Source organism: Mustela erminea, chromosome 3 (assembly GCF_009829155.1).
Source record: "Mustela erminea isolate mMusErm1 chromosome 3, mMusErm1.Pri, whole genome shotgun sequence".
NCBI classification, from domain to species: Eukaryota; Metazoa; Chordata; class Mammalia; order Carnivora; family Mustelidae; genus Mustela; species Mustela erminea.
The window spans coordinates 76110002-76126419 of record NC_045616.1 but is presented as its reverse complement, the minus strand read 5'-3'; the positions used below and the strand labels follow the sequence as shown (position 1 = coordinate 76126419).

The window sequence follows — 16418 nt, the reverse complement described above, 5'->3', positions numbered from 1 at the left end:
TATACTTATTTGGTAAATGTGTTTGACATGTTGGTTATTCCCGCCCCCCCCCCCATGCAAGTATTAATTGAAAAAAAAAAAAAAAGAGAGAGAGAGAGAGAGAGTCCAAATACCACCTAAAATCTCTCCCATACCACTAATAATGTCCATAATGCAATATGGGTAACACTCATGTGGAAAACACCAATTGCATATAAGTAAATTAGATGCACCTTAAAATATGATTTCCCTTTCTCTTATCATTTAATGGTGAGCATGGGACATGGGACTAACAATATTTACCAAGTGCTAAGAACTAAATATGAAGCTTTAACTGGAACCAATTAAATGAGGTGTTAAGGAATGATTTTACCATGCAACGCACTTCTCTCAGATTTTACTACTTTGAAATACTCGGCCCATTTTGAAATCTTCTCTAAGTCAACTCTTATTTTCAGATTATAGTTAGATACTCTACACTTTCCAATCTGTCATGGGCAAATCTTGGAGAATCACATTATGAACGAACAGAACATTCAAGCCTGTCAAATGCACTTAAATTCAGCATGGCAGATTATGTCAAATAACATTTTGGGAAAAGTAACCACAGAGCTGCAGTTTTTAAAGTTTCCTGGTATTCTACACTGAATCTTAACATTCCTAAGAACAAGTCACTTTGAAGTCTTGTATCATTTCCTCATAATTGAGAAATAATGTGGTATTTTTCTCATCTGGAGGGGAATTTCAGGCAGATTCAAGCAGTTTCTCATCTTATTACATTCACTAAGTAAACAGTTGGATTCAAGGACCTTCCTATATGTGTGAACCTCCTTGGAGTTAAATTCCCTCATTCCTGAGGAAAAGCACAGGGTATTGTATTTTGAAGCTTCTGACCTTTGGATTTTCTACATCTTTTGTAAAACATTAGGTTAGAATCATAAACATCATGATTTTTATGTCCCACACATATTAATTTTGCTTTTGTTGTCATATCCAAAAAAATCATTGCCAAGACCATCATTAAGGAGTTTCCCCCCTGTTTTTTTCTAGGAATTTCTTTCTTACAGTTTCAAGCCTCATATTTAAGTCTTTAATTCATTTAGGGTTAAATTTTGTGAGTGATGTAAGATGAGGATCCACTTTCATTCTTTTTCATGTGGATATGCAGTTTTCCCAACACCATTTATTGACAAGACCATCATTGCCCTATTGTATGTTCTTGGCTCCTTTGTTGGAAATTAACTGACCCATAGATGCACAGCTTTACTTCCGGACTTCTTATTCTGTTGCATTGATCTGTAAATCTTTTTTTATGTTAGTAGCATACTGTTTGGGTGACTAGAGCTTTGTAATATGGTTTGAAATCAGAAGTATGATGCCTCCAGCTTTATCCTTTCTCAAGATTGCTTAGGCTGTTTATGGTCTTTCATGGTCGTATGAATTTTAAGGTTTTTTTTTCTATTTTTGTGAAAAATGCCGTTGGGATTTTGATAGAAATTGCAACGAATCTTTACATCAAACTAAAAAGTTTCTTCACAAAGGAAGCCATCAAAATTATTTTTGGTTTTGTACCCAATTCTCACATGTATGTGTGTCTGCAGGGGAAGTGGACTTCCCCCTACCAACAAGCAATTCTTTTGACACCAGTAGACTGTCTCAGAATTCAAATCAATTCTGACCACTATTGACCCAAGGCATCAGATTCCAGAGGTTAAGGGCACTGTCCCATAAGAATGCATTACCTCCGGGCACCTGGGTGGCTTAGTTCTTAAGCATCTGCTCAGGTCATGATCCCAGGGTCCTGGGATAGAGCCCTCATCGGGCTCCCTGCTCTGCAGGAAGTCTGCTTCTCCCCTTTCCACTCCCCCTGCTTGTGCTCCCTCTCTTGCTTTCTCGCTGTCAAGTAAATAAATTTAAAAATCTTAAAAAAAAAAAAATGCACTCTCTCCCCTTCAGATGCTAGTCACAAGCCTGAGTTGTTAATGTGTTTTTCTGAACAACTAGCTATAGATTGGCAGTTCCCACAACCCCTTCCTCAGAATCAGCTGTTACCTGAAGCAGCTATAAATCATAAATTACCCCCTTTGATACCCTCCTTGTGTTCAATTAATTTGCTATTTGCTAGAATGTCTCCCAGAACTTATGAAACTTATTTATTGACTAAATTTTCAATTCATTATAAAAGCATAATTCAGGAACAGCCAATCATTTGGAAGAGGTGCACAGGGCAAAGTGTGGGAAAAGGAGCAGAGCTTTCTGGTTCTTTTCCCTTTAGCCACTCTGCCCCTTCTCCACATGTTCACCAACCTAGAAGCTTTCTGAACCCAATCCTTTTGGGTTTTTATGGAGTGGTCACAGATCACTGACCACTGATTCAACCTTCAGCTTCTCTTCTAGGTGGGATTGAAAGTTCTAACCCTTTTATCCAGGTTGGTTCCCCTGGCAACCAGTCCCCATCTGTGGGTTACCCAGTGCTTTCCCAAAGTCACTGTATTAGCATAACATAGGATACTTTCATCGTTATTATCACAGGGAATTCAAGGACTCCAGGAGCTGAGAACCAGGAAAGTGTGGATTAAGACTAAGTATATATGAAAAATACATTTTGTTCATTTGAATAACTAAATATATATTTCTCATAAATCACAATATCACAAATATCAAAGGGCAACCTATGGAATAGGAAAAGACATTTTTTTGCAAACCACATATCTGTGAAAGGGTAAATATCCAAAGTGTACATGGAATCCAGACAACTTAATAGCAAAAAAAAAACCAAAAAAACAAATAATACAATTAAAACATAGGCAAAGACCTGGGTATACATTTTTCCAAGATGTACAAATGGCAGATAGGTATATGAAAAGGTATTCAACATCATTAATCATAGTAATGCAAATCAAAACCACAATAAGATACCAGCTCACATATATTAGTACATCTTTTCTTGAAAAGACTGGAGACTAGTGCTTGCTAGGGTGTGGAGAAAAGGGAGCCCTTGTACACTGGTGGAGTGAATGTAAATTGGTGCAACCACATGGAAAACAGTATGGAAGTTCCTCAAAAAATTAAAAATAGAGCTAACATATGATCCAGCAATCCCACTACTGATTCAACATCCAAAAATAAATAAATAAACAAATAAATAAATAAAATCAGTATCTCAAAGAGATATCTGCACTTCCATGTTCACTGTAGCAATATTCACAATACCCAAGATATGAAAACAACCCTGGTGTTAGTGGATGGATGAGTGGATAAAGACAATGTAGTACATTTATATATGTATCATATATAAAAATATATATAATACTATTCCATTACATATATATGTATATACATTTATATCTATATATGTATGGGTATGTGGGTTTATATGTAATGAAATATTACTTGGCCATGAGAAAGAAGGAAATCATGTCATTTGTGACTATATATATATATATATATATATATATATATATATATATATTATAAAAAAAAAAAGGAAAAGTCAAAAACTGTTAGAAATGAAAAGTTGAATAGTGATACCAGGAACTGGGGGTGTGTGGGAAATGGGGGAGGGGGATGCTGGTCAAAGCATACAAGACTTCAGTGTTCTACACATCTAATGTACAATATAGTGACTATAGTTAATACTGTACTAGATATTTGCAGTTTGCTAAGACAGTAGATCTTGGGCATTTAATTTTTTATTTTTTTAAAAAGATTTTATTTATTTATTTGATAGAGAGAGAGAGAGGTCACAAGTAGGCAGAGAGGCAGACAGAGAGAGAGGGGGAAGCAGGCTCCCTGCTGAGCAGAGAACCCCCCCAATGCAGGGCTGGATCCCAGGACCGTGAGATCATGACTTGAGCAGAAGATAGAGGCTTAGCCCATTGAGCCACCAGGGCCCCAATCTTAGGCATTTTAAGCCCCTTCCCCCCAAAAATGGTTAGCTATGTGAGGTGACAGGTATATTAAATATCCTGATTGTGATAATCACTTCATAACGTATTTGTATATCAAAAATCATTGCATTGTACACTTCAATTTAAATATATGTAATTTCATTCATCATTTATACTTCACTACAGCTGGGGTAAAAAGGAGAAAGACTGACATTTTACTTGATATAATATCAAGAAATTAAACTCTTAACAGAATAAAGTAAAAAGTACACAGTACAAAACAGTGACATACAAAAAATGCATATAAGAGAGAGAATCTTCATAGCCAAAGCTGGTTCCTTATAAAAAATAACAAACTGACACACACCTAGCAATTCTGATCAATAACTAAATTGAGAAAACGCAAATTAACAGTATCGATTCCTACAGACATAAAAAATAATGAAAATAGATTATGAACAAGATTATCCCGATGAATTTGGAAATTTAAACAACATGGGCAAATCCCTTAGAAGTTGAAAAAATAAAACAGGTGAACATAGGGGAAGGGAAGGAAAAATAAAATAAGATAAAAATAGGGAGACAAACTCTAAGAAGCACTGAACTCTAGGGAACAAACTGAGGGTTGCTGTGGGGAGGTGGGTTGGGGGAAGGGATAGGTGGGTGATGGGCATTAAGGAGGGCACGTGATGTAATGAGTACTGGGTGCTGTATGCAACTGATGAATCACTAAACTCTACTCCTGAAACTAGTAATACAGTATAGGTTAACTAAATTGAATTTAAATAAAGAATTTAAAAAAAAAAGACATAGGAAAACTAAATCATTCTGCACTGATTAGATATTAAATCTGTATTTAAAAATTAATTAAAAACAATAAAGCTTTCCTCCTGAGGTAAGGGAAACAAAATAAATTTAAGAAAAGAACAGTGAAGCTTTAAATAATAATAACCATGTTATTTATTAATCACCTGCTAAATATATGAGGTATACTTTATTACTTATTTATAACAACAACTCTATAAGTTAGGTGTTATAAAACGAATTTTATGAATAAATAAAACCAGTGATTTGTTCACAGTCCCATCACTGGAGGCAGAAAAGTATTTGTATCCAGATGTATCTGGGGTGTTGAGGGGGAGGGTGGTAGTTGTGTGGGGGTGGGGGTGGGCCCGTGAATGATGGGAGGAAGAAGGTAGGAGATTAAAAATAGCTACTCTGTTGTTTGATACTGTTAATAAACTACCATCCCCTTCCAGCTAGACAGTGGCAATGAGTAAAGATCCATTAAAAATAGTGTGTATGTTACAGATGTAACAATAGACATATTTAATAGCCAGTAAATTTTAGAGTTTTAAAAATACCCAGGATTAAATAATCTAGCTCACAGTCTTTGTTTCTAATTTTTAGGTTCATAAAGACTATGATGAAGGTATATAGAACATTCTGTTAAGTCCGTTAGCCATAAAATGTGATAAGGTCTTCAGCCATACCCATTACATGGGTAGTGGTGTTCTGCTGTTACCTACACAACAGTTGGCATTTTGATGCCTCATTAGGTAATACTGACTAACAAATGATCACTTTAAAAGGTAACAATATGTGGGAACTCTGATAATGTATGGATTTAAACCTTTGTCAACAAATTACATTTTCTACTAAAAGGGCAGAAAACCACCTTAAAAAAAATACAGGATTAATTTAATTTTAAAAACAAATACAAGCAATCAATTCACTCTTCTCAACTCAACTGGACAGTCTACCTGTGGTATAACTGTCAGGTAAAAACATACATCTTTACAAATTGGTGGTCCCAATTTTTTTTTTTAAACAATTTCACAGAAAGGAAAGAAATATGAAAACAGCTCAAGAAATACACTAACAAGCAAAAATATATGGGGAAAGAGGAACACATAGTTTTGACTTAACTGAAGAAACAGAGGAGACTGGTTTACATAGGAAAATGTGCATACTGGAAAGTCAGGTGTGAAAATGTTAGAATAGGAATTTATATGACTTGAATCTCCCCCAGTTTCCTGAATAAAAATGGCATCTTTTTTTATTTATACTTCATGACTCAGACACCTACCTCACCTGTCTCTACTCCATCACTTTAGCCTTTACTTAAAGGAGTCTGGGGGTGCCAGGGTGGCTCAGTGGGTTAAGCCTCTGCCTTCAGCTCAGGTCATGCTCCCAGGGTCCTGGGATCAAGCCCCGCATCAGGCTCTCTGCTCCGCAGGAAGCCTGCCTCCACCTCTCTCTCTGCCTGCCTCTCTGCCTACTTGTGATCTCTGTCTGTCAAATAAATAAATAAAATCTTAAAAAAAAAAAAAAAAGGAGTCTGAAAAACTTGGGGATATAGCTGAAGAAGAAAAATAACCATACACAATATTCCCCTTTCTGTGGCTACTTTAGACCTTTGTTTCTAGAAAATTCCTGAAGAAAATGTAAATACAAGTCTGTGCTTTTACTGAATCAAGTCCCCCAGTTAATATTCAGAAAACTCCCTCTGTTTGGGCTAGTAAGATTGTTGATGGTACCTAGCATAAAGGGATAGCCAAACAAGGTCTGTGTCTCAAAACCAGTGTTAAATCAATCTCAGGGTTGAGAGGGTAAAAAGGGGGAGTCTAAAATCACAAGAAGTGCAGACATATCTAGGATGCTTGTCCTTCTGGATCCATGCTTACCTCAGGATCTTCATCATTATAATTGTTCTCTGTCATTTGCGACACTTGCATGATACTGTCCTCTGATACAGAACAAATCACCCAAGGTTCATTGGGATTCCAGGAGAAATCAGTTAACTCAGCAGTGTGACCACCATGAATAAACAACAATTCTGGTGGCCCATCTTCTGCATCTTCCAGGGTATGTTCCTCTCCAATTTTACTTAAAACCTAAACATTCAGTCTGCAATCAGTACCACTGGAAGCCAAAATGGTCTCACTATGAGACGACCACTGAACCTGGAATATTTCATCCTTAAGTGATTCAAAGGAATGCAACTTAAGTTTCAAATTTCTCAGATATTGCAAGGCAACAGTCTTGTTGGCTGATCCTGTGGCCAGAATGAACTCACTATAAGGATTGAAAGATAGGCAGTTCACTGCAGCAGTGTGAGTGTCATCTGAGTGGCTTGGTTTGGAAGTATTGTTTGAACAAGTATCCCAGATCATCATAAGTTTCTGATCATCACAACTGACCCAAACAGAGACTCATGCAGCATATGCCAGAAAGCATCTTCTAATAATGCTGTATGCCCTATAAAGATGGTCTTCACGTCCACAACTTTTCCTTCCTTTGGAACAGCACTGATGTCCCAGAGGCAGATGGTGTGGTCGTCTGAAGCACTAAATAAGTGCCCACTGAGATTTGGGTTCCAAGAAAGTCCATGGCCTTCCTTCTGATGTCCATGGAGACGCAAGTCTGGGTTGCACTCTCCAGAAGGGTCTGGTTTGGAAGGACGTTTTGTATAGGCAAAAACAAGGACATCACTGGATGATGTTTTTGTTGCAATGATGCAAGTCTTCTGGGGCATATAACGAGCCTGGTTTATATCTCCTTCATGGTTGATCTTGGTTTCTATTTCAGTTTTTCCACTAACTGAGCCAAAACCTCCAAATTCTCCTTTTTCACTGTCGTAGTGTGAAACATCAAACAGCATCATCATTAAGGAGTGCACACTGGCTATTACAGGATGGTTTTGTTCATCCGATGTGTGTGTTCCCAGGACAAGTCGATGAATGCTGAAGTCTTTCCCTTCTGGTCTGCGTACACATGGAATCCACTAAGCAGTTAGGCTAGGCCACTCCAGAGCAAGGGTCATCACCAAATCATAAAGAAACGGAGTGTTCTTTTTCCATATTCTGTACAATTCGTTGATCACATGTTCTTCTACTGCATCATCAAAGGCTGCTTCCTTGTCGGCCATGGCGGGCAGGCAAGCCGGATGGATCCCAGGGTCAAGCATTGCGGGAGGGGCCAGAAAACCCCTTTTTAAAACTGAATCTAACTTTTCTCCATGGGATCAGTAATGTAGAAACAAAATGTATTTTGTAATTGACTTTTGGAACTTAGTATTAATTCAAAATATTGGATGAAGAAACCACTGCAGGGATCAAATAAATGATGTAACCCAAAATTTCATAAGTGATGTAGTATTTCCTTTGGATTCTATCTCTTCTGTTCCTCCCCTGTTACTCTTCAGGTTCTTTTTTTCTTTTTTTAAAGATTTTATTTATTTATTTGACAGACAGCGATCACAAGCAGGCAGAGAGAGGAAGAGAAACAGGCTCCCTGCCAAGCAGAGAGCCTGATGCAGGGCTCGATCCCAGGACCCTAAGATCATGACCTGAGCCGAAGGCAGAGGCTTTAACCCACTGAGCCACCCAGGCACCCCTCTTCAGGTTCTTTTTGATTCTCAAATGCATCTGTGCAAATTTAACCTCACTTTTAACTAAATATTCAAGAAATGCAAATAGTGATAAGAGCAGGAGCCTCAAACTCCTGCATTGATCCCTGACCCAGTTCATAAATGGAGGTGGGCCTTAGAAAGGTGATGGGAAGCTCTGGGTGCATAGATGGGCCTTGTGCCCTGGGAGCAAGCATTCTACCTGGGTACCCCAGATATCACTGGAAGATTCCTTCCTCTGGGGTAGCTTGTTTTTTTTAAAGATGGATACAGATCTGCCTGTTCACATTTTGGTGTGGGCAGAGAAGGAACTAAGAGCTTGCTAATCAGTTTGCAGATGTTCATTTAATCCTTCTGTTTGCATAGTCATCCCTTTTTCTGCCCTCTGCCAATCATTCCAGATGATCTGTCTTTTTTTAGGAGAGATGTGAGGTATAGTGACTATACTGAGAAAGAGTGAGGGCTAGCAGATAAGTATATGTTATACATACTTCTATATATTCCCTATTTTCAGAGCTTGCTCATCTCCCAAAGTACTTCCTGGGGTCCTAGGGGCAGCTCAGCTTACTTGTCTTCAGTATTTTACCCTTATTTGGTTAACTCATTGGCTACTTCTCCATCCACTTCTATCTTTATTCATCATGGCTTGAAGTTACACATAGCTCCTAGTTTCTGCAAATACGGCTCTACTTTCTTGTTTCTTGTACTAATTACTGATTTGGGTGATGTTTTTAGCAAAAAATGGGGAAAAGCAGGGAAGTCTTTTATCCACCATTTACAAGTTAAAAATCTATGTTTTACTTTAAAATAAAGGAATTGGCTATGTCCATCAAAGCCCAAGTATTAAAAATTCTTTTTATCAAATGACTAAATATATTTTGGTTCTCTATAAGTCATGGGTCAAGATTATTTTTTGTTGTAGTAAAATATATGTATCATAAAATTTAACATTTTAATCCTTTTTAGGTATGGTTCAATGGCATTAAATACATTCACATTTGTTGTGTAACCATAACCACCATCCATCTCCAGAACTTTCTCATTTTACCAAACTGAAACTCTGTACCCATTAAACAATGAACTCTCTATTCCCCACTCGCCCCAGCATCTGACAGCCACTATTCTACTTTCTGTTTCTTTAAATTTGATCACTCTAGATACCTCACATAAGAGGAATCAGGAAGATTAAATTTTAATGGTAGATTTAAAATCTGATAGCAAGTCTTATTCTAGATGTCTCATTCTTAAAGAGAAAAAGCATTAGAAAAAAAGTTTAAGACAACAATTCTCACCTCAAGAAATCAATGTACTTGATAATTCAGCACTGATTCTTTATAAAGTATTGCTTGCTATTACATAGTCACAAAACCGAGAACAAAAATATTGGCCTTGACCAACATCTGGTGTGTTTCCTTTTAAATCATCCCTTTATCTGTTATTTTGTTTCAATATATACAAACGTTATCAGTGCATATCCAGACTAGCCATGTCAGAACTCTAGTTCTGAGGGGCTCCTAGGTGGCTCAGTTAGTTAACAGATTGCCTTCAGCTTGGGTCATGATCCCAAGAATCCTGGGATTGAGTCCCAAGCTGCTTCTCCTTTTGCCCCTCCTGTGGTTGTGCTCTCTCTCTGTCTCTAGCAAATGATTAAACTAAAAAAAATATTTAAAAAAGCAAAAACTTTAGTTCTGATTTCAAATTTATAATAACCCCAATGTTAAATCAAGTGGTCCCTAACTATACCTAACCCAAGAGATAAAGTAATATTCTAAAATTAAATTGTATTTATAAATATCATTTTTAGATTTTTTGAAAGAGACAGGATAACTGGAAAAATCACACTGCCACATTAGCATTTTGTAATATTGTGAAGCAAATGGAGGTGTTCATTAAAGTAGGATTTGGAGAATAGTCTGCCAGAAATGTGTGCACACAGAATGTGCTCTAATGATAATTTAACGCCTGATGCAATAGACAATGCAGAAACTGATTTATTAGAAAGCAAACTTTCATTGGGCCCATTTAATTTACATTTATGTGATAATATTTTCTCCTGCCCATGTTTAAAGTAATGGTAAAATAGTCTAGGCAATACAAGCAATTTCTCCTTGACCACATGACAAATAAGTTCTGTTTAATATAAAAGATCTGCTATTTAATGTATATTAATTATGGAGAGCATACAGGATCAGGTAGAAAAGTGGCCTTTGGTGTCAGGCTGCCTGCATGCAAACCCAAGTTCCACTAATGACCAGTTTTTTGGCCTTGAACAAGTTACTTAGCCTATCCAAGCCCTAGTTTCCTCCACTATAAAACAGAGATAAAATAGGACTTTGTGAGGATTAAATGAGACACTGAAAACCTTGGCAGAGTGTTTGGCATATATTAAGGGCTCAATAAATAATACGTATTATTAAAGATAAATTTTAAAAGAAAGTTCACTTTTAAAAGAAAGTGAGTATGGAGAAAAGCAGTTTTAAAACTGAGAAGTATGTGATACAACAATACTTTGAATCAAAAAAATTATTTTGTGTTTTCATCTTAGTTTTGCCCCCAACCCACTGACTTCATTTACACAATGGATTGTAAATAGTTCCCTGCTCCCCACTCAGACTTTGAAGATTTAGTGTCTCTGGGTTATTTTTCAAAGACACAAGCCTTCAAATGTTAAACTCCCTGCTTAAAAACCTTCAGGAGATTCCCATTCCCTATAGAATCCAGGGCCACTATCTCTTTGCGTTAAATGAAAACTTCTACCATTTGGATGCAATTTATCATTCAGTCTGGCCCTTAATAACTAATTTTTCATAAACTAGTATGGCAGCCATGTAACAGCGCAAGCCTTGCTCCAAATCTGCCTGCGCTATTTCTCCTGCCTGGGGAGTGTTGCATCTTCTTCTCCCTTCTCTGCAGTAAATGTTCTCCTCCTCCTTCAAAATCTAACACAAGTAGCAGCAAAGGCCATGTAAGTCCAAGGCAAACTTACAAGTTCTGTCTCCTTGGCTTCATTCGATCTATGAACATCTTGGGTTAATTTTGATGACAGTGATTCACTTGGGTGTGATGTATCCACAATGTATGGCAGGACACACTGGAAATCATAGGGACATCGGAGTTCCTTACGCACTGCCCAGCCAGCCACTGATTTTGGCTGTGTTACTTTCAAAAAGAACTTCATCTCATTAAGGCTCAACACTGTCTTCTAAAAAATGCGACAGGGGCACCTGGGTGGCTCAGTGGGTTAAAGCCTCTGCCTTCGGCTCAGGTCATGATCCCAAGGTCCTAGGATTGAGCCCCACATTGGGCTCTCTCCTCAGTGGGGAGCCTGCTTCCCCCACCCCCACCCTGCTGCTCTGCCTGCCTTTCTGCCTACTTGTGATCTCTCTCTGTCAAATAAATAAGTAAAATCATTTTTAAATAAATAAATAAAATTAAAAATGGGACAATACGTGTGCCTCCCTTCCTCCCAGGGTCGTTTTAGGATGAATGAGAAAACATTGCTTTATCTGCACTCCCATGCTTCTATGGCAGCATTATTCTTTTTCCGTTTTCCTCTCTTTTTTGGTCAGCGATTAACTCCGGGGTCAACTCCCCTAGTCTCACTGCTTTGAAGTTTGAATGAGGTGTCCTGGGCTAAGCAAAGTTCTAGATGCTGTTGCTAATTCCAACTAGGGTGCTGATGAATGCTCAAGTGTGAGCCTCTCGTTTGGCTAAGGGGACAGGATCATGGCTTCCCATCCACGTGTTCCCAGTTGCCAGGCTCCGAAGAGACACTTGGGCCTCCATGATATGTGAGTTCCCTGAAAACAGGGCATTATTCACCTTTGTATTCACAGTACCTAGCACAATATCTGCCTCACAGGGTGTTTGCTTAACAACAGAATAAATCTTTGGTCAACAGTAGTAAATAAGCCTTTTACAGATTTTCTTCCTGTGTCCTTTTGTGGCATTTGCTTCATGGCTGGAAATTCAAAAAATTGAGTCTTGTCTGTTTTCTTTTTCATAAGCCTCTATCCCTGAGAGCTACTCTTGACACCTTCTCTGCCAAAACAGAGCTCCCACATCCTTACAATAAGAATTATCTCCCAAAGAAAAAGGAGCAGGGTAAGAAATACACTGGGAAAAGTCGTTGGCAAGCTCTGAGCAGACCTGAGCATTACTGTTAAGGAGAGAGAGGAAGTTTCTTTCCTAAATATTTAGGAAAAACAGCCTTAATCTGGAGAAAATATTAGGTAATGTACTGTTTAATCCACAGAGAGTATTTGAATTCTCCTAGGGACCTTATGGAAGCTCAGTTCAAAGGAATGACTTTTCCAGGAAGAGTTTCCCCACATTTGGCAGGGAAATAGGAGAGTGCTTATAGCATCTTATAAAATCTGCCCAATTCAGGAGACCTGCCAGCCTACAAATGAAATGTCTGAAGGGGACAACTACATTCTGGCCAGTGCTCTGAAAACCTGTTTGGAGTCACTGAATGTTTTACACATGTTACCGCATTCACTTGTATGCTAATCACGTGAAGCTTTTATCTACTCATTTGTCAGATGACGGAACTCAAGTACAGAGAGAGTGCTTGCCCAGCTAGTGGAGTGGGAGAACCAGACCAGAGACAGCTCAGGCCTTCTGGCTCCAGAGGAAGGAATCTAAAAACAATAGCCTCATCACATTCCAGGCACAAGGTAAGAGGCTCTGCACACATGGCATGTCATTTAATATTTAAAATAGACTCATAAGATAGGTACTATAATTTCCTCAGTTGAGGAAGCTAAAGTTCCTAAGATGTTAAGTAACATGCTCAGGGCTTTAAGCTGGGACTTAGATTTGTCTTTTATAAAAGCCAAACATCATTTGGGGAAAACAAGGATCTCAAGAAGTAAACAGCATCTCAAAAGGAGAATTATTTTTTAACTTGCTTAAGCAATTGTTAGACATATTCGACAGGATGCATACACTTACCACCCCTGACCACAGTTTTGTTTTTGTGGACATGACACTGAAATCATTAGAAATTAATCACTATTTTTATTCTAGGAACTAAAACTTACAAATATTTCAAGTATTCACATGCCCAATTACATGTGTATAAATAAATGTGTTGTTCAACAGTAACTTTAAGAAAAAGAAATGCATTATTTTACTATGTTGATTCCTTTTTCAAAATTAAGCCTACTTTTTCCTTCCTCACCCAAGAAAAATTTCTGTAGATATGTTATATTTAAAGTTAAATTTTGTTTTTAGGACACATAGCTCCTGTAGAAGGGATAGGAAAGCAATTTAGACACTATTTAACCGGACCTTGTGTATCAATCTGTAATCTTCTAGGAAGAAAGACAGGCTGTTCATTCCAGGCATGCAGTGAACTCTAAAAAAATACTTGCAAACAACACAGTACTGGGATTTTTCAGAGGAACTACTCTAGTGTGTTCCCTGTGTTCTTAAAGAGAGTGCTTTGTTTGATCTTTTTGCAAAATAGTTGAGGCTTAAGGATAACAACTGTCAGGTACTGCTTTATGGAAAGCTAAAAGCAAATGAGCTGGAATAATGCCAAAATGCTTTGTACTTTCAGGGAAGACTGTTATTCCATATGGGTAGAGAATATGAAAGTTTCCCCATCCAAGTCCATGAAATTTAAGCTGAACTTCATTCAACTGAGAATTCTTTCTTTAATTTTAATTTTTTTTATTTTTTTAAAGATTTTATTTATTCATTTGAGAGAAAGAGCAGGAGTGTTGGGGGGAGAGGGGCAGAGAGAGAAGCAGAATCCCAGCTGAGCAGGGACCCCACCCCCTCAACACACACCCACAAGGTGGGGCTTGGTCCCAGGACCCGGGGATCATGACCTGAGATGAAGGCAGATGCTTAAAAGACTGCCACCCAGGCACCCCCTCAGCTGACAATTCTGAAAGATTCCCCCAAGACCTAACTTATTCTCTGGTTGACTTGAAGACTTCTCTACTGATGGTTAATCTTTTCCTTAAGAGTTACCTCACAGTAACTCTAAATTATAATTGATTTAAAATGTAGTCATTTAAAAATAACAATAAAATTTTAAAAAGTTATTTTAAAAGGAACAATTGTGCAGATAGGTAGTAGCTTAGGCAAGGCTGTTATATAACAGCTTTGTAGCCCCTCCCATCGCAGCCAACAAATTAAAATGGACTCACTTCTCACATTCTACAGTATGTTTGCTATAAAAATCTAGAAAGGATCTTTATAATTTTGATTTTAAAGTTACTTAGTTAAAATAATAATAATAGTGATAATACTACTTGGTTAATATTAAATTCACTTAACTAATGATTAGCCCTAATTTCTCTGCAATCACGCAGTGTACTCAAGAATACCTGCAAGACGACAAAAAGTCAACCCACAAGTTTTCCTCAAATGTATTAAAGGTTTTTCTGAATAACTTGTTTGACAATTGTTGAAGTTGACAGATTATACTTTGACTATATCATTAATCTCTAATCTTAATTTTGCATTTTGAAGTCAGTTACATTTTGGAGTCAACTGCTTCATTTTTCAATTTTGGAGTCAACTGCTTCATTTTTCAATTATCACATAGCTTCTTAGGCCCATAAAAAAGCCCAATGCTCTAAACACTGAGGACCATAATATGTTCCATGGACAATAGGGTCCCAGAGAATGGGATCTGGGAGGAAAGGGAATTCTCATAAGAAGTGATTCATGCAGGGGCACCTGGGTGGCTCAGTGGGTTAAGCCTCTGCCTTTGGCTCTGGTCATGATCCCAGGGTCCTGGGATCGAGCCCTGAATTGGGCTCTCTGCTCAGCAGGGAGCCTGCTTCCTCCTCTCTCTCTGCCTGCCTCTCTGCCTACTTGTGATCTCTGTCTGTCAAATAAATAAAGAAAAAAATCTTAAAAAAAAAAAAAAAAAAAAAGAAGTGATTCATGCAAGGTGGCATGTGGAATATTTCCAGGTAGTACACTATTTCCTGCTAGTAAGGTCAAGTGAAGCATGGAGCATTCCCCACAGGGACTTACTCATGATTTAGCTCATACTAGATATCAGAGGTGATGAAAAAGCATGAGACATGGTGCTACTATTGAGAACCTCCTAGTTAAAGTGGGAAGAAAAATATTACTCTCCTTAAGGTTTTCTCCATAATAACTCAACACATAAGATGGCAAGATAATAAACCCAGTGTTTGGGTACTTGAAAGAACAAACTAAAACAACAGTATCACTGTATGGTTGTGGCAAAATAATGTGTTAAATTGCTCTTTAAAATACCTGATTAGTGACTGTGAACCAAGCAGTGTCCCCATAACTGAGGAGGAAATATTAGAGCCCCTATGAGGGCCAATTTTATTTTCACTCAGTCCCAGAAATACAACCGGGGTTGTATTTCTACTCAATTAGAGAAAATTGAAACATGAAGAACAGATTTTTGCACAAAGTGAAATAGATGTATCTAAGTTTAAACTTCCTGACTCCCATTCTGCTTGACGGCTCAGTGAGGATGGTCAATATTTTTCCTCCAAGGTAGACTTCATTTTCTAGGGATGACTGGGATGAAGTGTTTTGAAACAGCATGAGATATTCAACAGAGGCTTCAATTACCAAATTCTTTATCTCCATTGTTGTTGTTGTCTTAAAGAGTCCTATAATGGAAATAATATGGCTTCAGAAATGCTGAGGAGTTCTCGCCCTTTTGTAACTGGGTCAGTGCATGTGCAGAGGCCACTGGGTCAAATTTTAGTGCTTGAGCGACTCTCCTCCCTCAATGGGAGTCACACAGCCTGGGCACATACTGGGTCACTATGCATTCTGCCGGAGGATGGTGAATCGCCATTTTATACTAAGTTCTACAAGGGCATGGAAAAGTTACTGCCCCACTTGTCCATCTCAAAGAAAAGAACCTGTAAGCCACCTGCTTCCAACTCCTCAGAGATCATTTCTGAGAACTTTGTCTTCAACTATTTCTTGACATGCCTGGAAGCACAAGAAATAGCTACAGAGGATTTCAGTTGCCCTGAGGAAGTGCCCAGCAGTCTTAAGATGATGTAAAACTAACTGTAAAATCTTAATGTTGCTCTTGGATTCCTAGCATGAGGAGACACCTAAGTAGAAGCTATTTTTCAGGGACAGCTAGTATCATTTTTTTTTAAAGATTTTAT

General features: G+C 37.9%; 1 protein-coding gene and 1 pseudogene across 8 annotated transcripts in view; both read right to left on the bottom strand.

Moving 5' to 3' along the window:
• PDE4D (phosphodiesterase 4D) overlaps nucleotides 1-16418 on the bottom strand; it is a 1483850-nt gene that overhangs the window by 288716 nt on the left and 1178716 nt on the right. The window lies entirely within an intron of this gene.
• On the bottom strand, nucleotides 6218-8106 carry LOC116585491 (annotated as a pseudogene).